Source organism: Taudactylus pleione, unplaced genomic scaffold (assembly GCF_031769625.1).
Source record: "Taudactylus pleione unplaced genomic scaffold, aTauple2 ptg000007l, whole genome shotgun sequence".
Taxonomy (NCBI): domain Eukaryota; kingdom Metazoa; phylum Chordata; class Amphibia; order Anura; family Myobatrachidae; genus Taudactylus; species Taudactylus pleione.
In genome coordinates, this window is record NW_028284410.1 from 4,979,970 (window position 1) to 5,004,534 (window position 24,565).

The 24,565-nt window shown below is 42.9% G+C and overlaps 1 long non-coding RNA gene across 1 annotated transcript in view; it reads left to right on the forward strand.

Moving 5' to 3' along the window:
• The first annotated feature begins 20,229 nt into the window (after positions 1-20,229).
• Positions 20,230-24,565, forward strand: part of LOC148542868 (uncharacterized) — a 41,861-nt gene continuing 37,525 nt past the window's right edge. Inside the window, exons 1-3 of the long non-coding RNA XR_015873459.1 lie at positions 20,230-20,259; positions 20,367-20,477; positions 21,415-21,551. This is a non-coding gene — a long non-coding RNA (uncharacterized LOC148542868). The remainder of the gene's footprint in view (positions 20,260-20,366; positions 20,478-21,414; positions 21,552-24,565) is intronic.

The window sequence follows — 24,565 nt, forward strand, 5'->3', positions numbered from 1 at the left end:
CATAAGGACCACTCCTAGACCTCCTCTAATTCTGTCCCCCTTTGAAATACTGTTTGGCAGACAACCTCATTTGATTATAAGAGCAGGAAGATTTGAAAGGTAACAACGAGGTAACTGTAAGGTATCTTATAACAATGAGTAAACAGTTAAAACAGCAACAGCAGAAACTGAAATTGTTGTCCCATGATATGCCTGAAACAAACTGTCATGATGTGGAACCTGCAGAATATGTTATGATCAGAAATTTCTTGCATTCAGGTTGTTTGACTGATGAGTGGGAAGGTCCGTATCAGGTGTTGCTGATGAGTACCACATCTTTGAAGGTGGCGGAGAGAGATACCCGGGTCCATTCCACTCACTGTAAGAAGGTCAACCAACTGGTGGAGAAACAAGGCGGAGATGAGGCAGATAACATGGACCTGTCGATCGCAAGCTTGTTCTGGGAGACTTAAAAGGTTGCAGTGAGATATCTGAACTAAAGAAATTTGCAGGTCCTTGCTATGGCAATGGACTGGCCTGCTGTGTTCATTTTTGTATTCTCTTCCAGAGTTTCCATCATGCTGGTTTGTTCGTGAATTTCTGGTTTCTGTGATGGGGGACCGATAGAGGAGATGGGAGCTAATGGCGGTATTGATGGAGTGGAGTCGAGAGGAGGAGTGCTATGCCAATCAGGGGAGAGTTTGACCAATCTTAGTACAGTAATTGTTAAGAGATCTGCTATTTTGGATACTCGGAGACAGTGTGAAGGTCTATCGTCTGAGGATTATTGTATGTGTGAGTTCTGTGGGTCCGTAATTGATGAGAATTGCATCCCACAGTGTCAACCCAAGTATAATCAGTATTGGGGTGGGTATCCTTTAGAGGATTATCACACCATGGTGGGCAACATTTTTGAATCAAACCGACTGTTGGGTGTGCTCTCACATGCCCCAAGGACAGCATAATGTAGGATTAGTGCCATTCCCATTAAATGTCTCTGAAATTATAGAATCACAAAGAGGACATACACTAGATGCAAAATTTCTTAATACCAAACCACCCATTTTAAACTCCACCAGTACCAAGTAGATAAATCACTTTTATGTTTAAACATCACCAACTCCAATGAACCAGGAAGTTGGGAGGTGACTGGGAATAATCAGACCTTCTCACTAAGAGCTGATCGTGAGCCTATGAATTATGAACTGTTACGCACAATTAGGTCAAGTGGAAGACACTTCCGGTATAAATATACACTGAGTCCCACCAAAGAAATGATTGGTAGGGTACCAGAAGGGTATTGTGCCAAGATACTACAACCCGAAACATGTATGAGTCAAATGGGAGAACCTGAAGTAGGATCACTTGCCAGGGAAATGTGTACGATGATAATGATGTTTACTGTTCCTTATGTTCTCCCCGATGATGTATATTTTATATGTGGAAGGAAAGCGTATAAGTGGCTCTCTCCGAGTTCCGAAGGTTTGTGTTACTTGGGAAGAGTAGTTCCAGAAGTTATGACCCTCACACATGGTGAAATGCTTGGTATTCATAAAGACACGCCATCACCATATCTACACACACAGTGTGAACTCATAGACAAAAGAAATATGATACCTGGTGACATGCATAAAGCCACACAGTTAATTAGTGAGACGACTGGCTTTCAAGTTTTGGGAGCATTGAATCCCACCAGGATCGCTCAGGGTACACTAAATTTTAGATATATTCAAGATCTTGCTAAATTAATAGATAATATCACCGTGATGTATGATGACACATTTAGGTATACAGGTAGGGAATTGCAAGCGTACAAGAAAGAACTCGTGCAACATAGACTAGTGTTAAATTACTTAACAGCTGTCACTGGAGGGTATTGCGTAACTTTGGCCACCCAATTTGGAGTAAAGTGTTGCACTTACATTACAAACGATACCAGCGATCCCAAGGAGGTGATAGAATGGAAGATGGATGAAATTCTGCAGCTGAAATGGGAATTTCGAAAGAACCATAATGCTTCAGTGGCTGAAGTAGAAGAGAAGGTAGAGGAGTGGGTTTAATGGTTGAACCCAGTGAAATGGTTCTCAGGTCTAGGAGAATGGGTCCAGGAAATGATTGCGAGTGTAGGTAAACTCCTGATCCTCATACTGGGTGTCATCATAGTAATTGGCCTATGTGTCAGGTGTGTTCCTACTGTATTGAAATGTGGAAAATGTAAAGATAAGGTGGATCAAAGGAATGAAATCATGATGGTGGTCAGTAGTAAAATGTAGGACTGCATTACAACCGTGAACTAGGAAATATCATCATATAATGTATTATATTTAGACATGCATAAAATGTGTTATTAAAATGTTATTTTGAATAATGTAAATTTCTATTCCCCCTCAAGACTTCCTTTATACGATTGGTGCATCCCCACATCTTTCCCATGATCTCCCAAGATCTGCGGTGTGCGTATAGGGGTAGTTTTATGTCCCCTCCTAGAGACACATCATTGATGGATTAAGAACCACCTTGTGCCATCCCATAAAATAACATTGAATAATATGTCTTAATGTAAGCCTAAAATTAATTTTAAAATCAGAGTATGATAGCATGTTGTTTGCTATCAAAGGGCGGACTATCGAAGCTGGATAATTGGCTGAGACAGGATCGGTTTAAAATTAGATCGGGGCGACGCCAGTTTGCGAATGGCAACAAGACGCCATTTTGTGACTGGCCGCCCAGCACCATTTTAGTGAATCACGCCATTATAAGTAAATACGGCGATGCTATTATTTAGCATTGTACAATTCCCATGCAATAGAAAGAAGTTAAGAGTCCTCATCATACCAATACAGACAGTCACTAAAACATATAAAATGATTAACCCTGCAAAACACGTACCATGGTGTACTCCACAAAACACATAGTCGCACAGCGCTAACTAGCGTCTTTTCCCAATTTCCCAATACTTACACACTGTACACTTACATAAAAGGTTCCCTAGCATTAAAGTGTAATATTCAAGGTTTATTCAGTAATTATTAATGTTGTGAAATAAAGATTATTTGATATCTAAGGTTTAGTACATGGTAAGCAGATCGTGTTTGGTGTTGTACTGATCCACTGTGTCTTAACAGATTTCCGCTATCATCGGTGAGAAGATCGGAACATGCGTCTGCAAACTATGGACTATAGAGCATTAAAACATTAAAATGTACTCTGTAATGTTATCAGCTTAGATTAGCATGCAGCGATAAAAAGGACACAAAGGGCTGTTGGAGGCTGACTTGTGTCCATTTGAATTGACCTGTTAACTATCCTGTAACAGAGGCACCTTTAGGAAGAACCAATGGAATCATGCCAAACTTGTTTATTGTATTGCCTATCCCTGTAAGTGTATATATGTGTGCTTTCTGACCCCAGTAGAGAATCTTCATGCTGTGCTGTTGACGGAGGTTTCTATTGCTGATGCCGGTATCTGGGCCCAGAGCGCATGCGTATATAACAACTGTACCTTGGGTCTGTATGATTTACTTGCGCTAATTGTACTTAGATCACAGCGTGTAACCATCTGTTTTTATATTGAATAATATCTTTTTGTGTTTTGGAACCACACTCAAAGTCTGAAAGCATTTATTTCTTGTGCGAATCATTACGCTGAATAGCGACAATTTTAGAAGGTATAGGCAGGAATTGATTGTTAGAAGGTATAGACAGGCAGGAATTGATATAATAGTAGAAAATAAAAGGCAATGCAGGTTTGTACGGAAATCCATAGTTCACTTTAGAAATACTGAAATGCTTGGTAATGCAGGAAACCTTAGTGATACAGACACAGTGAAGTCCAGAATGTGTACATAAACAACAGATAATGACCTGGTAAATGGTCAGAAGTTGTTCAGGCATCTGGAAGGCACAAATATACAGGAGTTCATAGCAAAACAAAGTCCAGAAACATTGGAATACACAGTAACAAAGCATGAACAGGAATCCAGATATATTGCAGGAGCATTGAAGCAAAACAGGTATACATATTAACAGAAACAGGATCCAGAAATCTTGCAGAAAAATAAACAAACCAGCCAAGAGTGTCAGAAAAGCAGCACCTTCACATCAGGAGACCTGGTGATGAGAAACCATAGCAGAACAGAATTCTAACAGGTTCATCCACTTGGTATTCCCAGCAATTAACTTGTAGTGCTTCAACAGACATTGTGACACTGAAATGAGTTAAATTTTCACTTTTTAGTTTGTCATAATCCAAGGCATCAGTGAGGCTCAAGTCAAAATACGCCTTTTGTGGTTGTCCTGACATAAACGTTGCCAGTAGGCATGCCCGCTGACCTTTAGGCCAATTTTCTGTCTCTCAAAAGTTTTTAAATAGGCTTTAACAGTTTTTCATCTTTTGCAGAAAATGACTAGCAGGTATGGATCTGGGGCTAGTTGTGATGTGCTGAGGAAGCATTTCCAGACAGTGCTTCAAAATGCTTCAACACCTCTTTTAAGGCTTTGTAGTTATGGTGCCGTTTCATGCAAAGGTCATCGAATTAATTGTTGTTGCATCTCATTTTCCTCAACAGACTATTGCTTTTACTTCAGGATCTCCAGAGCATTCAATTGCTGTTGCTTCCTCTATGGCCATCTGCTGCACCATGGGGCTTTTTGCTGAGCCCTGGTGGATTGCTGCTGATCCACTGTAGCCTGTAGCAAGGCCATAAGTATGTCCTCCATGTTATCTCGTGGTGTAGGCAGAAAGGTGAGTCTGGCTCCTAGGGGTGTATTTAGGGGTCTGAGTGCCCCTGGCAAAGTAAGGGACTGGTGCCCCCCACCTGAGGGTGGTTGTATTGTGTTCCTGCAAACTCAGGAAGGAGACCCGGCAGAGTAAGATGCAGTGGGGTAAATACACAGGCGAGTGTTGTGTGCGGACAATCAGAGGGTATCATGCAAGTTACCTTTACTGGGGCCAATTGTCCAGATCTGGTGACTGTCCTCTAGCCAGCCTCTGTCTTCTAAGTATAAGCCAGGCATGCTAGTACCTATAGTCACACAACAGCTGTCATTTATGAGTCAGTAATAAGCCCACAGTACTGGCATATACATCACATGAGAAGGATTATCTTCTATTGAAGCAAGCAAGGAAGACTTGCTGGAAACTCAGAGATTTTGCAGCACGCCGTGCTCATAGGCAAACCCGGCGGGGGGGGGGTTTCTGGTTGCCTTGAAACCCACCGTGCATTTCATGATCATAATAATAGTAGTATATAATACAATATTATTAGAGCTACGACCACAACATGCAGTATAAGGGACAGAACAGAGCTGCTGTGCATCAACAATAATATAATCCCTATTGCGCACAATAACAGGAGCAGCAAAATTTCCAAATAGCATCACCAATACTACATGCGAATGGAAAAATAAACAGAAGGAAATTGCGCTCCTACCAGGACAAGAACAAAATAACACAACCTCATAAAAATTGTACCATACAGGGATGGATAATGTCCACCAAAGTCCCAGTGTCCTTTAGTTAATTCTCTTCAATAATCAAATTAAATTCTTCTTCTCCACGTTCCCTTTGAGACATCTCTGTCTTAGTAGACCTCAAAAAAGAAAACAAGAAGAATTCCACATAGCGTAATAATGTAAACATTATTACGCTATGTGGAATTCTTCTTGTGTTCTTTTATCCATCCCTGTATGGTACAATTTTTATGAGGTTGCGTTATTTTGTTCTTGTCCTGGAAGGAGAGCTGCTGTGCATGCCCAGTGGCAGCAGATTTTCCTACCAAGTCTGCTGTATGTGTTGAACTAAGAGCTTGATGAGTTCAGCAAACCAGAGAGCAGCTGCCAGAAAGAAGAGACAGATGTCTTAATATAATGTGAGAGAATGTGTGCTTAGAAAGCTCAGTTATCCCTCCTACTGGCTATACTATGTGGATTTATTATGGAATGTTTAACTTTTTCCTAACCACATATGTTATTTAAAGAGATGTGAGCCAACCCTGTGTTTTGGTTTTGGATCTGGATCTCCCCTGGTTTTGGATCTGGATTGGTTTTGCCAAAACCTCACCTCCATGTTTTGTTTTTCGGTTTTGGTTTTGGATCTGGATTTTTTCTTAAAAAATCATAAAAATAGCTAAAATCACATAAAATGGGCCTGTTTTTGTTTCTACAGTATTATTAACCTCAATAACATTTATTTCCACTCATTTCCAGTCAATTTTGACCACCTCACAGCTCACTATATTGATTTCATCCAGTATAGGCCCAAAATTTGCACCAAGCTGGCTGGCTGACTAAGCTATGCAGCAGCAGTGGGTGGCACCAACACGTGGCAGTTTAACTTCCAACATGGCACAACAGAAAACAACAGAAAACAAATGTTTTTATTATTCAAGAGAGGCCTGAGGGAGTTGGAGTATGTATGTAGTTGAAGGCAGGGACAGGAATGGTTGATTAGTAGTAAATTTCATTTAATTTTTTAATCTGGAGTACTGAGGGAGAAGGGGAAGGGAGGATGGGAGGCATTTACAAAAAAGAAAATTTTACTCATTCACATTCACATCAGTCTTTGCCCCAGAAGGATCCTTGAACGCCATGCCTGCTGCCGGGAGTGAATTTTTTTTCATCCCAGAAGAGGACCAGGAAGACTTCTAGTAGTGCTTTCCAAAACAATTGACTATTAAATAATCCTTTGCAAATCTTGCGAAAAGCATTTCTCAACCTGCACAGGGACATTTAAAAAAACATAGTTAGTGGCCTCCAAACTGCCAATTAACCAGCACAGATATGTGGACAAGCGTAACTAAGACCTATGATTTAAGGCTTTACGTTGTGTCTTTCTTAAGAATCCTGCCCCTGCTTCTTCATGCTAGGAGTGGATTTTCAACCCAGAAGGGGACCAGGAAGAGTGCTTTCCAAAAACAATTGACTGTTGCAAATCCTTTGCAAATCTTCCATAAAAGCATTTCCCAACTTGTACAGGGACATTAAAAAAAATAGTTAGTTAGTGGCCTCAAAGTACAGATACAGTATAAGATCTGTGATTTAAGGCAGGGGTAGCGAACCCTGGTGCTCAAGAGCTACCAACAGTGCATGTTTTCCAGGTCTCCTCACAGAATCACAAGTGTAACAAATCATTAACTCCACCTGTGGATCTTTCCAAATGTGTTGGTGAGTAATGAATACACCTGTGCACCAGCTAGGTGGTCTGGAAAACGTGAAGTGCTTTCCAAAAACAATTGACTTAAATAATCCTTTGCATACCTTCCATAAAGGCATTTCCCAACCTGTACAGGGACATTAAAAAAAAACATAGTTAGTTAGTGGCCTTCAAACTGCCGTTGTTCCCACTGTCCACTTAACCATTTCAGATATGTGAACAAGTGGAACAGAGCACTAAATGCAACATTTCAGATTTAAGGTTTAAGTCTTATGTTGTGTCTTTCTTGGGAATTCTTGAGCGCCATGCCTGCTTGCTGGGAGTGGATTTTCATCCCAGAAGGGATGCAGACTGTTTTTCTTCCCAATGAACACAGATCTGAAGAGAAAGAGATACATGTAAATAACTACTGGCAGGAAAAGAGGTAATTTGGGGATATATTTAAGTTTCTAAAAATGAAAAGTGTTCATGTTGCCCATAGCAGCCACCACACCTGATTTATCCAGCCTGTCATCAACTGGACATTTCCCTATTAACCAGTCACTATCTGGACAGTTCCCATTATCTGCCACTACCTGAACATTTTCTATTTAACCAGTCACTACCTAGACATTTTTCATTGTCTGTCACTAACTGGACTTTTTCCCATTACTTCACCACAGCTCCCTAGTGCACTTAGTGCTATATCTGGATTTTAGTTTTTGTCATATTCATGTCTATCAAACCACTCATTAAAAGTTCCACCTTTTCATTTAAACCTGCTTCAGTGTCTGCTCCTATCACCACCACGGGCCCACAACAAAACCAGAACCTCACAGTTTGCACTGGCCCCATGGACCTGGCCATGGAACAGGAGTCTGGAGTAGATTTATTTCGGTGCATTGCTGGCGATTTGGAAAACCTGGAAACCATGCAGCAACAAATGGCTCAGTTTTTACAGGAAATGTCTAAAAGACAGGATAATCTGCAAACCTCCTTGCCCTCCCCTGGGGTAACAGTCTCTATGCTCTCTCCTGCATCTGGAAATACTAGTAACAGGACATCTGCTCACTTACACCTTCCTATGCTCAGCAAATTTGATGGCAACCCTAAACTCTGCCGGGGCTTTCTGAATCAGTGCGATATACATTTCACCTTATAGCCTGATAACTTTCCCACTGCAAAAACTAAAGTGGCTTACATAGTGTCTCTGTTGTCCAGCTCAGCCTTGGATTGGGCTTCCCCACTCTGGGAGCGTTCAGATTCTCTGCTGGATAACTATAGAGCCTTTGTGTCATCATTCAGGAGGATCATTGATGAGCCCAGAAATACTGTATCAGTTTCATCTGGTATTATGACTCTGAAACAAGGAATCCATTCTGTCAGCCAGTATGCCATACAATTTCAGATTTTAACATCAAAGCTTAAGTGGAATGAGGAAGCCCTCACCTCAGCCTTTTGGCATGGACTCTCGGACCAACTAAAAGATGATCTGGTCACCTGTGAGCTTCCGAAAATCTAAACGACATGATTTCACTCTGTAATAAATCGACCTACACTTCAGAGGACGTCGGGCTGAAAAGCACAGTCTGACAGGCAAAAGTCATCTACCCTTCCCTTACCTACCCATCCATCCCCTACTCCTATGGATGAAGATCCTATGCAGATGAACCATACCCATCTCTCCAAAGAGGAACATCAGAGAAGGATGTTAAAAACCTCTGTCTATACTGTGGAGATTCGGGACACCTGGTGGCCTCCTGTTCCTGCAAATCGGGAAACGCTCATTCCTAACTGACACTGGGGACATCAAGTTAGGAGTAATGAGTCTGTTCTCAAATAATAAAGATTTTGTAATAACCTTAGCTACAGATCTATAGCCTAAACCTGCCTTTTTTTCTGCTCAATTAGATTCTAGAGCAGCCGGAAATTTCATAACCTCCAGCTTAGTTGACAAACTACAAATTTGTTGTTCATCCCTCACTCATGCGATTTCCTTGAGTGCCGTGGATGGTCGGCCTCTGGCTAATGGAGTTGTCACCAAGGAAACTCTACCAGTGCTAGTCCATATTGGAGCACTCCATTCTGAGTCTTTGAAGTTTTTAGTGATACCTGAGGCGTCCCAAGACATTATTCTAGGACTACCCTGGTTACGCCTGCACAATCCTAGGATAGACTGGTGTTCTATGCAAATTCTTTCATGGGAGACAGACTGTAAGAAATCTTGTCTTCCCAAGATACGACCTGTAAGGAAAACAACTTCTTTAATATCTCCAGCAATTCCTAAGGAGTATCAACTGTTCACTGATGTCTTCTCCGAACAACAAGCAAATGTCTTACCTCCTCACAGAGAATGGGATTGTCCAATTGACCTGCTGCCTGATAAGATGTAACCTCATGGTCGCACCTATCCTCTGTCCTTACCAGAGACCAAAGCAATGTCTGAGTACATCCAGGAGAATTTGGAAAAAGGATTTATTCACCCCTCCACCTCTCCTGCCGGAGCTGGGTTCTTTTTCATTGCCAAAAAGGACGGTGGCTTAAGACCTTATATAGACTACCGAGGCCTGAACAATATAACAAACAAAAATCGATATCCGCTTCCACTAATCACGGAGCTATTTGACAGGGTCAAGGGGTCCATCATATTCTCCAAGTTAGATCTGATACGGGCCTACAATCTCATTTGTATTTGCTCAGGTGACGAGTGGAAGATAGCTTTTAATACTAGGGATGGACATTTTGAATATCTTGTGATGCCTTTCGGCTTGTGCAATGCCCCCGCTGTCTTTCAGATCTTCGTTAACAAAATTTTCCGGGAGCTATTATATGTGTCAGTCATTGTCTGTCTGGACGACATATTGATTTTCTCGTCTTCTCTAGAGGAACATCATCACCATGTGAAGGAAGTGCTGTCTCGTCTGAGGAAAAACCACCTCTACTGTAAACTGGAAAAGTGTGTCTTTAGTGTAACCAGTGTGCCATTTCTTGGTTACGTCATCTCTGGCTCCAGCCTAGAAATGGATCCCAAAATAGTGCAGGTAATCCTGGATTGGTCCTGACCTCAAACCTTGAAAGCCATCCAAAGACTACTCGGATTCGCCAACTATTATAGATGCTTTATCAAGGGATTTTCGTCACTGATGGCTCCCATTATGGCCCTGACCTGTAAAGGCGCTAATCCTGTCCTATGGTCACCCGAGGCAGAGACAGCCTTCCAGCTTTTGAAACAAGCCTTTATCTCAGCTCCAGTCTTAACACAACCTAACCTGAATAGATCTTTATTGTTAGAGGTTGATGTATCATCTGAAGCAGTAGGAGCGGTCCTATTCCAGCAATATGAAGACAACCGAGTTCATCCCTGTGGGTTTTTTTCTAAGAAGTTCTCTCCTGCCGAAAGGAACTAAGCTATAGGTGAACAAGAACTCTTGGCAGTGAAGTTGGCGCTGAAGGAGTGGAGATACCTAATGGAAGGGACTAAATTTCCCTTCACTGCCTTCACTGACCATCGGAACCTCCTCTTCCTCAAAAACATCCAGTGTGTGAGCCCTCGTCTGGCCCAATGGGCAATTTTCTTTGCTCGCTTTTAGTTCACCCTGACCTTCCGATCTGGAGCTCTAAATCAGAAAGCAGATGCTCTGTCTAGTTATCTCCTTTGTAACGACAATTCGGAGACCCTGCGTAGTGCCCCTGTCCTGGAGTCAAGAGTGTTTGCCACCATACAGATACAGCCCCCTACTGGAAAAACTTTTGTGGCCCCGGAGTTAAGGAAGCAGCTCCTCACCTGGGCTCACTCCTCTCATTTTGCAGGTCACTCAGGTACTCGGAAGACTCTGGAACTTTTAAAGAGTAGTTATTGGTGGCTGTCCATGAAAACTGATGTATTAGAGTTTATTTTCTCTTGTAGCTCATGTGCTCAGCATAAGTCTTTGCGTCAAGCCCCAGCTGGTGAATTGTTACCCCTGCCTATTCCATCACATCCATGGACACATCTCTCCATGGGCTTCATAACGGATTTACCTAGCTCTCAGGGTTACACTACCATCTGGGTTGTGGTAGACTGATTTTCAAAGATGGTTCATTACATACCTCTAAAGAAACTGCCTACTGCTCCTGACTTGGCTCATCTGTTCGTCCAGCACATATTTTGCCTCCATGGACTTCCTACCGAAATAGTTTCTGATCGTGGCACTCATTTTGTGGCAAAGTTCTGGAGAGCCTTATGCTCTGTTCTACAAGTAAAGTTAAACTTCTCCACGGCCTGTCACCCTCAAAGCAATGGATCCACAGAGAGGGTCAATCAAGATCTTGAGACTTTCCTAAGGATCTTCCTGACATCATCCCAAGACAATTGGTCTGAATTGCTACCATGGGCAGAATTTGCACATAATGCCTTGTATCATTCCTCGACAAATCAAACCCCATTTCAAATCGTCTATGGTCTTCACCCTCGTATTCCTGAGTTTCGAAGCCTGCCTGCCTTTGATGTGCCAGACGTGGAGGATACTGTACAGACATTTGCATCTAATTGGGCTCAAGTACATTCTGATTTGGAGAAGGCGTCCTCCCGTTACAAACTTCAGGCAGATAGGAGATGTAGGAAGGTACCTTGCATGCAAGTTGGAGTCCAAGTCAGGTTGTCCACTGTGAACATCCCTTTCAGAGTACCTTTGATGAAGTTTGCTCCCTGGTTCATCGGACCCTTTTTCATTACAGAGATAATCAACCCTGTGACTTATCGCCTTCAGCTGTCTGCTTATCTAAAAATTCCAAACTCATTCCATATCTCCCTCCTAACACCCCTAATATTGAACAGATTCTGCAAGGTCCTTCCTGTTTCCCCTCGCATCCAGACTGAAAAGAGGTGTGGAGTTCGAGGTCTCTCTGGTTCTGGATTCTCACATCCGCTGAGGACGATTGCAGTATCTCCTGGATTGGAGGGGTTATGGTCTGGAGGAGTGCTGTTGGAACGATGCTCGAGATATCCATGCTCCCGCACTCATCAAGAAATTCCACTCCACTCATCCTGAAAGACCTGGTGAGTGTCCTGAGGCCACCCATAAGGGGGGGGGTACTGTCACGTCCAGGGTTTCTCGGCATAGTGGTCGATGGGTAATACCTGTGATGTCATCTGGTGGTGGCACTGGTGTTTGGTGAGGGGCATTGGCTGTGCGTGGTTCTGTGCGGGCATGTTGTCCCTCTGGGCTGGTGAGGCCTGGTGGTGCTTCCGTTCTGTTCGGCATGGGCGCCGCCATCTTGCCTCCGGCCATGTGATTCAGCCGTGCAATCCTGGTGTGTCACATGCTCTCTCTGGCCAGTCATGATATGGCACTCAGTATTTAGGGAGGTCCAGAGCCAGTGCAACGTGTTTCTCAGCATAGCTGAGAGAGAGTTTCCTGTGATACGCTACCTGCCTGCCTGCCTACTCCAACCCCGCTAGGACTACCCTGCATCCTCCATTACCTTCCCCTTGCCTGAGTACCTGAGTCTGCTGTTCACCCTGCACCTTGCCTCCACTGACACTCTGCTGGATAATCCTTCCTCAGCCTGCATTCTTCATTTCAACCACCACACCTGATTTCTCCAGCCTGTCATCAACTGGACATTTCCCTAATAACCAGTCACTACCTGGACAGTTCCCATTGTCTGCCACTACCTGAACATTTTCTATTTAACCAGTCACTACCTGGACATTTTTCATTGTCTGTCACTAACTGGCCTTTTTCCCATTACTTAACCACAGCTCCCTAGTGAACTTAGTGCTATATCTGGATTTTAGTTTTTGTCATATTCATATCTATCAAACCACTCATTAAAAGTTCCACCTTTTCATTTAAACCTGCTTCAGTGTCTGCTCCGATCACCACCCTGGGCCCAAAACAAAACCAGAACCTCACAATCCTGTTTGTCTGCCCCTCCCCTTTAGAATGTAAGCTCTTACGAGCAGGGCCTCTATGCTCATGTGCTTCTCCTTCCTTTACTTTCACCTACTTCTTACCCCCCACCAGGGCACCTAACACTTGATTGCTTACGATCTGTTGCATATCTAGGTGTTATGGTCACTTATGTATCAATGTATATTATCCATGTCCTTGTTCTATTTTGTACTGTAAGTCAGTTGTCAAATAATTTGTTTATGTACTTTGTAAGGCGCTGCAGAACACTTGTGGCACCATATAAATAAAGGATAATAATAATAATAATAATAATAATCCTGTGTTGTGTATAAATTACAGCTGTGATCCCATTTAGATTGGGCATTCATTGTCCACTTTAGTGGATGTGAGCTCCATTTTAGACCATATCATCACCACACCCCCTACACATCTTCTGATGTGGGCTATAGGAGGAGAAGCTGCACTCTGGAATACGATTGCATGGAGTTGCCCCTCTGGCTTACTGAAAGTCAGGTAGAGGGGCCATGGGTAGGGGGAGTAGGGAGACTATAATAAGAGAATGCAGTTTTAGCTGCTTTATTCCATTTTTTAAACCATATCCTCTATTTTCCCATTTGAAAATGTTTATACAAATCTCAGCGTTTGTGATGCCATGGCTAACGCGCACACACACACACAGAAAAAACAACACATTGATTTAATTTGTTTTTGGCACTTGGGAGGGAGAGTATCCGAACGAGGCAGCACCCCTGACACACACACACTGAAAAATTGAGTGATTTAATTAATAATTTTTTGGCACTTGGGAGGGAGAGCACCCGAACAAGGCAGGGGCCTCTTGATAAATGACACAGGCAGCACAGCAAAGCACCCCTGCACAACTACATTACTGACAAGTGTGGCTAACACGCACACAAAAAATTGTTTTTATTTTTTTCACTGGTGGTGTGGCAGGCTAACACGCACACACCAAAAAATTGTTTTTTTCACACTGGGGGTGAAGCCCTGAAAGAGGCAGCAGCCCCTTGACAGACAGCAGCACAGCACCCCTGCACACCTACGCTAATGACAAGTGTGGCTAACATGCACACAGAAAAAAATTGTTTGTTTTTTTCACACTGGGGGTGAATCCCTGCAAAAGGCAGCAGCCCCTTGACAGACAGCAGCACAGCACCCCTGCGCACATATACTAATGACAAGTATCGCTAACAAGCACTCAGAATTTTTTTTTTTTTTCACACTGGGGGTGAAGAGCACCCCTTATGGACAGAGCACCCCCTGGACAACACAGCAGAACAGCCAGCCCCTATGGACAACAGCGAGCCAGCCCCTATGGACTACAGCCAGCCAGCCCCTATGGACTAGAGATGAGCGGGTTCGGATCTCAGAGATCTGAACCCACCCAAACTAAGGGGATCCGATTCAGAGCCGAGTCGGCTCGAGTTTCCCTGCCTGACTCGAATCTGAAAACAAGGCAAAACTTCATCATCCCGCTGTCGGATTCTCACGGGTTTCGGATTCTATAAAGGTCCCGCGATCACAACCATTTTTAATTCCGGCAGTGGAGAATAAAGAGGGAGGGAGCTGTGCTGCTGTGCATGCTACAGTTGTTGCTTTGCTTAATTTCCATATTGTCTGGCTGTTGTCCATATAGGGGCTGGCTGGCTGTTGTGAGTCACTGAGGTTGTCCTGTCCATCCATAGGGGCTGGCTGTTGTCCATTATATAGGGGCTGACTGGCTCTTGTCCATATATAGAGGCTGGCTGGCTGTTGTCCTGTCCATAGTAGAGATGTGCGCCGACCCCCTTGTTTTTGTTTTGGATCTGTATCTCCCCTGGTTTTGGGTCTGGATCTTTTTTTGGATCTTTTTCCTTGGTGTTTTGTTTTTAGATTTTGGTTTTGGATCTTTATTTTTTCCCAAAAATTATATAAGCAGCTAAACCCACATAATTTGGGCCTATTTTTGTTCCTACAGTATTATTACCTTTAATAACAATCATTTTCAGGCATTTCCATGCATTCTTAACTACCTCACAGCTCACAATATTGATTTCACTATTTTTCACCAATATAGGCCAAAGGCTGCAGCGAGCTGGCTGACTACAGTAAGCAACAGAGCAGCGACACAAACGCACGGCAGTTTAAAAAAATATAGGACATCTATGAAACATTACCACACAGCAGTGGCAGACAGGATGGTAGTTTAAAACACTATAATAATGTCAGTCAGCAATGCCAAAAATTTTGTGCAAAATGTAAAGAAAAGAGGTGCAAAATGCGCATGCGCCAGACGCGACGAGCGAAGGAAAGTCCTTCGCTCATTGTGTCTGATCAAAGGGGGCATGCTGTCGATGTTGATTGACAGCACGCCCCCTTTGGTAGGCGTGTCGGGGGCGTGCCTCCCTGACAGGGGCGTTCCCACGGGAACGCCTCCCGTCAGAAGCCGGCCCACTGACATCACTAGTGATGTCAGTGGGAGTGATTTTGGCTCTGATAGAGACAAAATCACTCCGGAGCTTGCGGTTGAAAACCTCAACCGCAGGCTCCGGCTCGCAGTTTCGATGGTCGCGATGGTCAAGACCATCGCGGCCATCAAACTGCACGCTCGTATAGCCTGTGGGTGGTGACCCACAGCTATACGAGCGTCCAGGAGGACGCTCCATTTTCATGGAGGCCGGCCCTCATTCAGAGCGTGCGCTCTACTCAGAGCGTACGGCTCTGAATGAGGGCCCAAGCACTTTTGTGGCTAGGACTGACACTTTTGTGGCTGAACTCTTTGGTTTGTTTGGGCCCCCACAAAACATTTTTTGGAAGGACTACCTTCAATTATTAAGGAGGAGGTTGATGATGAGGGTGTTGGTGGTGGAGATTGCATGTGCTGGTCCAGAACTGCTGGTAGCTGATACTGGACTGCTTGTTATTAATTTACAAATTATTATAATTTTGTTAAACAAAGTGCATGAACTCGCTGCAAATGATTTAACTGGGAGGAGGTGCCTAGATAGTTAATGTCCCTTCCTCTGCTAACTTTGGCTTTACAAATGGAACAGATGCTTTCACAACTGTTGTCAGAATTTAGATTAAAATAATTCCACACCCAAGACGTGGCTTTTGCTGGCTTTCTTTTTATCATGAGCAAGAACTGCTGCCACTAGTGGCTGATTTACGCAAACAACATACTCGTCATCAACATCCTCAATACCGTCAGATAGGACACACATTTCCCCCTCATCCTCCTTTTGCACTTCCTCCACACTATCATCCTCATTTTTTATTATTTCACTATCTAAAACTAGCACAGCCATCATGGCGTCAGTGATCCGCAGTGAAACTGGGTGACAGCTGTTTTACTTACTTCCTCTATCAAAGGACTATTTAATAGTCAATTGTTTTTTTAAATTACTATTAGTAATAGTCTTCTTGGTCCCATTCTGGGATGAAGATCCAACCCCAGCAGCAGCAGCAACAGGCGTAACACTTAAGGATCCTTCTGAGGAATCACAGATAGGAGAGGAGTCAGTCATGCTTATGAAATTGGATGCAGGACTAATTCTGATCATGAATGAGGATGTTGATGATGATGCAGGTGTTGGTGGTGGAGATTGCAGGTGCTTGGATCCAGATAGAAGGGAGCAACTAGGTGACACTGGACTGATTGTTGTTTGTTTTTTTGTCCACAAAGTTTTAGAATTTGAAATACCCTTTCCAGATGAATGCACTGCAAGTGATGTAACAGGGAGGAGGTTCCAAGATGGTTAAGGTCCTTACCTCTAATCACTGTTATTTGGCAATGGTTACAAATGGCTTGGCAAAGGTTGTCCGAACTTGGATGGAAATAATTCCACACACAAGAAGTGGATTTTTTGGTCCTTTGCTCAGGCATGCCAACAATGGGATTTTTCCCACCATAGGCAACAACTGTTGCCTGATTTACAGTTTTTACACAAACATCCTCACCATCAACATCCTCATCATCATTAACATCCTCATCATCCTTGTTATCGCCAACTACATAAATATCCTCCTCATCATCCTCGTGCAATTCCACAGAAGCATCCTCGATTTCTGCATCTGCATGTTGACTTGTGCTGCACATCCCCACATTTGTAGAGGGCACACAAATGGTGGAAGGAGGATCCTCTTCAAGTACAGTATTAGAAAGATCAGGTTCACACATGGCAACCGCAGACACACTTGGACTCTCCTCGGGGATTTGTGAATTTTTTGGAGCACACAGTTGGTTCCGGTATATTACTTGTCTTAATGATATTAATATTTTGTGTACCCCTCCTACAAGCAGAGGGGCTTAAATCATCACTGGTACCACCAGTCATAAATAATAAAGGCCAAGGTCTTATGCTTACCTTGCAACTTCGTGTAGTGAATGGCATATTGCCAATTTTTTTGTTTCTCTAAAGCTGACTTTTTTTTTTCTTTAACAGGGTAAAAGTTGATTTTTTAGCCTGACTTTTTGGCCTGACTTAAGCCCTGGTACATCACCCTTCATAAATGACGTTGACGGCCTTGCATCGTCATCATAACTGCTGCCGATAGCTACAAGACTGGTATGTGGATCCTGCTCTCCTGTCATGTGACTGTCCTCCATACTCACTGCAGTCTTACTGCAGTGTCACCAAGCAATTATAGCGCAGCTAATGCACACAACTAACTACACGCACAAAAAATAGTTTATTTTTTCACTGGTGGTGTGGCTAACACACACACAAAAAAATTGTTTTTATTTTCACACTGGTGGTGTGGCTAATACGCAATTACGCACACACACATAAAATTGTTTTTATTTTTTCACTGGTGGTGTGGCTAACACGCACACACAAAAAATAGTTCTTTTTTTACACTGGGGGTGAAGAAGAGCACCCCTGATGGACAGAGCACTCCCTGGACAACACAGCAGAACAGCCAGCCCCTATGGACAAGACAACAGCCAGCTAGTCCCTACGGACAACAGCCAGCCAGCCACTATGGACTACAGCCAGCCAACCCCTATGGACAGGACAACAGTCAGCCAGCCCCCCTATGGATAACAGCCAGCCCCTATGGACAGGACAACCTCAAAACAGCCAGCCCCTATGGACAACAGCTAGCCAGCCCCTATGGACAACAGCTAGCCAGCCCCTATGGACAACAGTCAGCCAGCCCCTATGGACAACAGCCAGCCAGCCCCTATGGACAACAGCCAGCCAGCCAGTTCCTATGTACAGGACAACAGCCAGCAATAGCCAGCCAGCTAGCCCCTGTGGATAACAGCCAGCCAGCCCCTATGGACAGGACAACTTAAATTATGCAGCACAGCTCCCAGCACAACCTAGTAGTAGTCAGTCACAAGTCACAATGCACAACAGCAGCCACATAGCACAGCTCCCAGCTCCCTCCCTCTTCACTCTCCACAGCCAGAATGAAAAATGGCGGCGATCGCAGGACCTTTATAGAATCCAAAACCCACGAAAATTCAACAGTGGGATGATGATGTTTCACCTCGTTTTCAGATCCGAATCAGGCGGGAAAATCCGAGCTGACTCGGATCCCCTAAGTTCGGGTGGGTTGGGATCACTGAGATCCGAATCCGCTCAACTCTAGTATTTAGTGTCTCTCACACTATTTCTCACCACCTTTTTACCAATTTCTCTCTCCTCCTAACCCTCTCCTACCTTTTTTTGTCCACCCTTTTTCTTACATCCTTACTCCCCTGCCTCTCTTTTCCCTCTCTTCCCTTTTTCGTACCTAATTTCTCAGCCCCTCTACCCCATTTGTTGCTATCTTTCTCACCTTCTCTTCACTCACTAAAAACCTTCCAATATCTCACCTGATTGTACTATTAGCATCCAGTGCACTGAAGTGGCAGAGAAATTATGTTATGTTTGCATCAAGTTGGAAGTATACTACAAGAAAATGGCTACTGGTCTCCAGCTCACAAATGTAGTTATTGTTATTCTGATGACATGTATCATTATACTGTGCTTTGCCCACCACTTTTCTGTCCTGCCCAGGAATAAAAATGTAAACTGTCAATAAAATGAAACCTTTGAATTTCTTGGTACTTTCAACAAAATTAATGTTTAAACATAAAAAAATATGATGTAAAACATGGATTACGGACTCCACCCCCATCTTCTTTTCTCCTGGTCACAATGCAGTTCCTGCTCTGCACTGCAGCTGAGATGTATCCTATGCACGGAGCAAGTGGCGACACACTCCCTGTAGATGCCCCCAGCCCGCCCCTGCTCGAAGACCCCTAGAATCGTGGGGCCCTTGGCAGCTGCCCAGTGTGCCTATACATTAAGATGGCCCTCAGGGTGATCACCCGCTATAGAGCCGTATTCAATTTGAGCCGAGCCGCGTTAACCCCAACATTTTTTTTTTAACCCCTTTTTCAAAGTCAAATTTTGGGGTGTCCTTAAGTTTTTTTTTTTTACACAATTACCTTTGGGGGACTGTCTGAAGGCTGCACGGGGGTTCCCGAAATGTTGCACCCCAAAACCCCAATTCTGCACTTTTTTCTGCCATTCATAGTCGATACTTTATCGCCTATTACATTGCATTGACTTTCCGCCTAGGTGGAAAGTCTTTCAAATTGAATATGGGGTAAACCCAAAACAGGCAATAATTACGTAATCGGCGGTAACTTAACGCGGATCCGGACTTAACACTTCAAATTGAATACGGGCCATAGATGGCAAGTACTGTCATGTACCTCGTGTTGAAAATCAAAATGATGCGCGTCAATATATAAGCGGTTAAGTTGTTGCCTCAAGATATATTACAAACTTGTGGATATCTGTTTATCAAGTACATAATGAGATCCCTGACAACTATAACTGTTTTGTTGAATAGTCTGAGAAAATGATGACATAAGTGAATGTTTGATAAATATTATTATAATCTTTGATCAATGTCATTAATGTTGAAATGTAAAAGGAAACTGTAAAGGTGAAAAGATTAAATAAAGGTGGCTTTAAAAATAAAGTAATGAGAATTAACTGTGACTAAGTAGAAAACAAAACTTTGTGCTTTACAAATTATAGATAGTTTGGAAAGTGAATAGAAATTAGAGACAGGATATGAAGCAGATTAACCAAGAGCTGGGTTGTTGTAAATTGAGTAATTATTAATGCATTCAAACGTTTGTTATTTCATTCACTTTTGAAATCACATTACTTCTCCTTTTTTAGGCCTTAATAAGTAGAGTAGTTCATGACACAATATCACACTTAACAAGCCTAGGGGAAAAAAGTAGGTGCAATATTGCTACTCCTTATTTTAAACTTTATTAAACTGTAAAATTTGTTATGGATTTTAGAGGAATTGTATTGTAACTCACAACTAATGTTTTACTATAGATACCATGTCAGTGGTCACCCAGCAGCCTGGATCTGCTCCATCTGGAGTCATGTCTACAACTGGAGAGTGGAGCACCAACCTATGTGACTGCTGCGAAGACTGTGGCATCTGTAAGTGTGATAGTATATCCTGTCATTGCTGCATCGTTCTCTTCGTTTGTCTAACGTCAGTGCAGCGCAGATAATGCAAGCTGGAAACAAGTTAGTAAAAGCAGGCTGAGTCTAGTCCATTGTCTGTTTGTTCACTTGGCTTCTGAAGAAGGTTTAAGGGGGGAATACAATTGTTTTTTTGTGCACCCGATGGGGCAATTCAATTGATGCAACCGATCGGGCATGAGTGACCTAGACGCCCATTACTTATCGCACCTGTTTTGCCCAAATGTACCTGGTTTAGCAACATAACGCAGCTAAACCCGGTTAATGTCCTTGTTAGAGTGCCCAAACAGCTGTTTGGGCACCCAAAAGCCGACTTTTCGCTGATTCCTATTCACCACCTCAAGAGGGTACGAGCAGAAATCTGGGTGCCCGCAGTACTTGCGCCCGATTAGAAAAACAGTTAAATTGCTCCGTCAGGCACTCATTGCTAACAGGCAAAAACTGAATTCCCCCCATACACTACTACACATGGTTTGCAAACATTTTACGAATCTTAGAAGCAATCCGAGTTTAGTTAGCATATTTTCCTATGTCTCCTCAGCAGCAGGGAAAATTATTATTTCACATGGATAACCCTTTCCCTTATTAGCCCTCAGAATGACAGAAATAGACCAAATTTTCAGGTCAAATTCAGATAATAATGAAACGTATTATCCCATTGCCAGATAGTTGAAATCCTGGCTTGAGTACATTGAAAGGTAATGTTGAGAAAACAGTGTTAAAAACAATGCTTCATTGATTCAAGATTGCACTGGCTGTTTACATTAACTATTAAAATTAAGGTTTTTTTTTCATTTATGTAGTTAAATACTTAGCATATAAACAAAGTTCTTAGTGCAAGATACAGAACAGTCATGAAATTTACAATAAAATGTGATTTTGCAATTTACAGGTCTTTTTGGACTTTGCTGCCCAACATTCCTTGCGTGCTATGTGGCTGATAAATATGGAGAAACCTGCCTTTTACCCTGTGTTCCAGGTACAATGACCGCAATGCGCACCCATATGCGCCTTACATATGGCATTAGAGTGAGTATTCATGCAGCTTTCCATTATAGAGTATGTGAAAAAAATGTAACCCTTGAAAGCAATCTCAATTTCATTAGTAGATTTCACTGCATTGAGAAAGTGAGATATTGCTGCCTGAAAATTAGTTTAAAAAAAGCAAAAAATACATCCTAGAAGCAAAGATAATACAGGTTGAGTCTCCCATATCCAAATATTCCGAAATACGGAATATTCCAAAATACGGAATTTTTTTGGCATGACTGAGATAATGAAACTTTTGATTTTTGATGGTTCAATGTACACAAACTTTGTCTAAGGCACAAATTATTAAAAATAAAGTATAAAATTACCTTCAGGCTGTATGTATAAGGTGTATATGAATTATAAATAAATTTGTTTTCTGTACACAAACTTTTCTTGAGCTACAAAATTATTGATAATATTGTATACAATTACCAGCAGGCTGTGTGTATAAGGTGTATATAACACATAAAAGCATTCTGTGTGTATATTTGGGTCCTATTCCCAAGATATTTCATTATGGTATACAAATATTCCAAAATACGGAATATTCCGTTATCCAAAATACCCCTGGTCCCAAGCATTTTGGATATGGGAGACTCAACCTGTAATACATACTGGTAATCTCTAAACTAGGAACTAGCCAGTCCCAGATGAGGTTTCAGAGGAACTTCCACCGAGAGTGTTTTGCAACTGGTGCCCAAAAAGAGCAGTAGACAGTTATGTGGTAATGTTCCTCAACAGCCAAAAATGCGGGATGGATTAGTGTTCATTCTAGCTCTGGCGCGAGGCAGGGCGCCGGAGCTAGAGAGGGCATGTCCGTGCGCGCGACCGAGAAGGGGGCGTGGTCATTGAAAAGGGGGCGTGTCTATAAGACGCGTCCCCTTTTCGTCACTCTTGGGGGCGTGCCCGGCACTTACGGAAATGCCGGGCAGCCCCCAAGCCCTGCAGACAGTGAGAATAGATGCGGGGCGCATGCGCCCGGCGTCTATTCTCCGGCGGTGACCGGGTCACCGCACATTTCTTCACCCGCGGGACACGGCTCCCGCAGGCTGTTAGGGCAGGGCGCTTTTTGCCCTCCTTCTGGAGGGCAGGGCGCTTTGTGCCTTCCAGAAGGAGGGCAGGGCGCCGCGCCCCGCTAAAACAGCCTAGCGGGAAAGCTAATGGATGGTTTCAGAGATAAGTTCAAGCAGGGTTATGTAAGCTCACCACAGCCTTTTCCTGAAGCATTTATGGTAGTTCTACTTCAAATGATCTCAAATACAGTGCCTTAGGATCAGACCTCCCATGTTTAGCTTTGCTGGAGGTCCTATATTGGTGCTGAAATCTGTGAATTAGTGATGGTTCTTACAAGATTGATTCATCTGCTCTCTCCTATCCCAGGTAAGAGGGGAAAGAGTTTAAGCAAATTAATCAATCTTACAGTGTCTGATAATAATAATAATAATAATAATAATAATAATAATAATAATAATAATAATAATAATAATAATGACACAATAGTTAAGTTTTGTTTTTTTTAACATATGAGCTTAGATGGTTACTTTTAGCTCCATTTTATTATATTTTTTATGTCTACAAATGATGTATCAATAAATAAAAGTAGAGCTCTATACTGTCTACTGCTGTTGTTTGGGCACCTGTGGCAGACCAGCATGGGCGGAAAGTCACTTTGTAATTTCATTTGAGACTGACTAGTTTTTAATTTAGAGGTTACTAGTATGTATTATTATCTGTGGTTTAATATGTTGCATAATAACTATGATACCTGTATCCTTGTACCATTTTAATTTAAATTACATATTTTTAATGAATGTATTACTTTTTAGCAAGTTCAATGTGAAAGCATAATAATTCTGCCTGAGAGAAATATATTTGTTTGTAACATTTGAAATTTGATGATTACTTTTAGTGCTATTTTATTTTATTTTATTATATTTTTCAAATGCGACTTTACTATTTATAAAGATCTTTTTACATTGTTAATTGCGTACTTTGTATGAAGGCAAGTATATTAAGAATTCATGATAAAATAAAAATCACAGCTGTGAAATATACAATACACATATCTATACTACAGAACATTGCGCCCATACTATACGGCAAACTAATTAACAGAACTAAGGACCTGATTCAAAGCTGCTCGCTAGATGCGATCGCTCGCTCCCAGCGTATGCAAATCCAGCGCATGCCCAGCAAGGCAGGCTATCGCACGGCAAGGCATTAGCATGCCCACTATGTTTTGGCGAGCGATCACTTTGAGTATGCAGACGCCCACCAGCCATTCATAAGATGCCCACTTGCGCATGTCATCTCCAGGAAGAGCATGAAAACATTGGTACATCGAGCACCATCGGATGTGCTCGCAGCGCTTGAGGTTGACTACACCTGGCCCCAAGCACTGCGATCACTTCAGTGTGAAATACAACCAGGTGACGTGTACAATGACGCTGCCTGTTAATTATGCACGCCTCTGAAATGGTGTGTAAACACTCAGGCACGCCTGCATTCGTACCTCCACTCCCCCGTTTCTAGTGGCCTGTCCCTGTTACCACCCACAAATGGCCTCTCCTGTCACTCATTCAACTGGGCTGTCTATGCTGAGCGAGCGAGCGAGTGCTTCCCGATCTGTTGCAGAGGTTCGCGCACGTGCAATGTGATCGATACACATGCGCAGATTGCAAATATCGGCCAGCTACGAGCGATTGCATCCTAGCAAGCAGGTCTGAATCAGGTCCTAAATACGAACAAGTTGAAATATGATTTAGGGCCTGATTCAGCAAGGATCGCAACTGCCATTATGCACGCACTTAGCTGATTGTTGCATTCTGCGCATGTGTATGCATCGCAGTGTGCTTGCGCAAACCGGTCACTGAGATCGCAGTGACTACGCAGACCCATCGCAAAGTGATTGACAGGAAGTACCGTTTGTGGGAGGAGACGGGGGGTTGGCAAAACGCAGGCGTGCATTTGAACGCCGTTGCAGGGGTGTGCATCAATTATCCACTTTGATG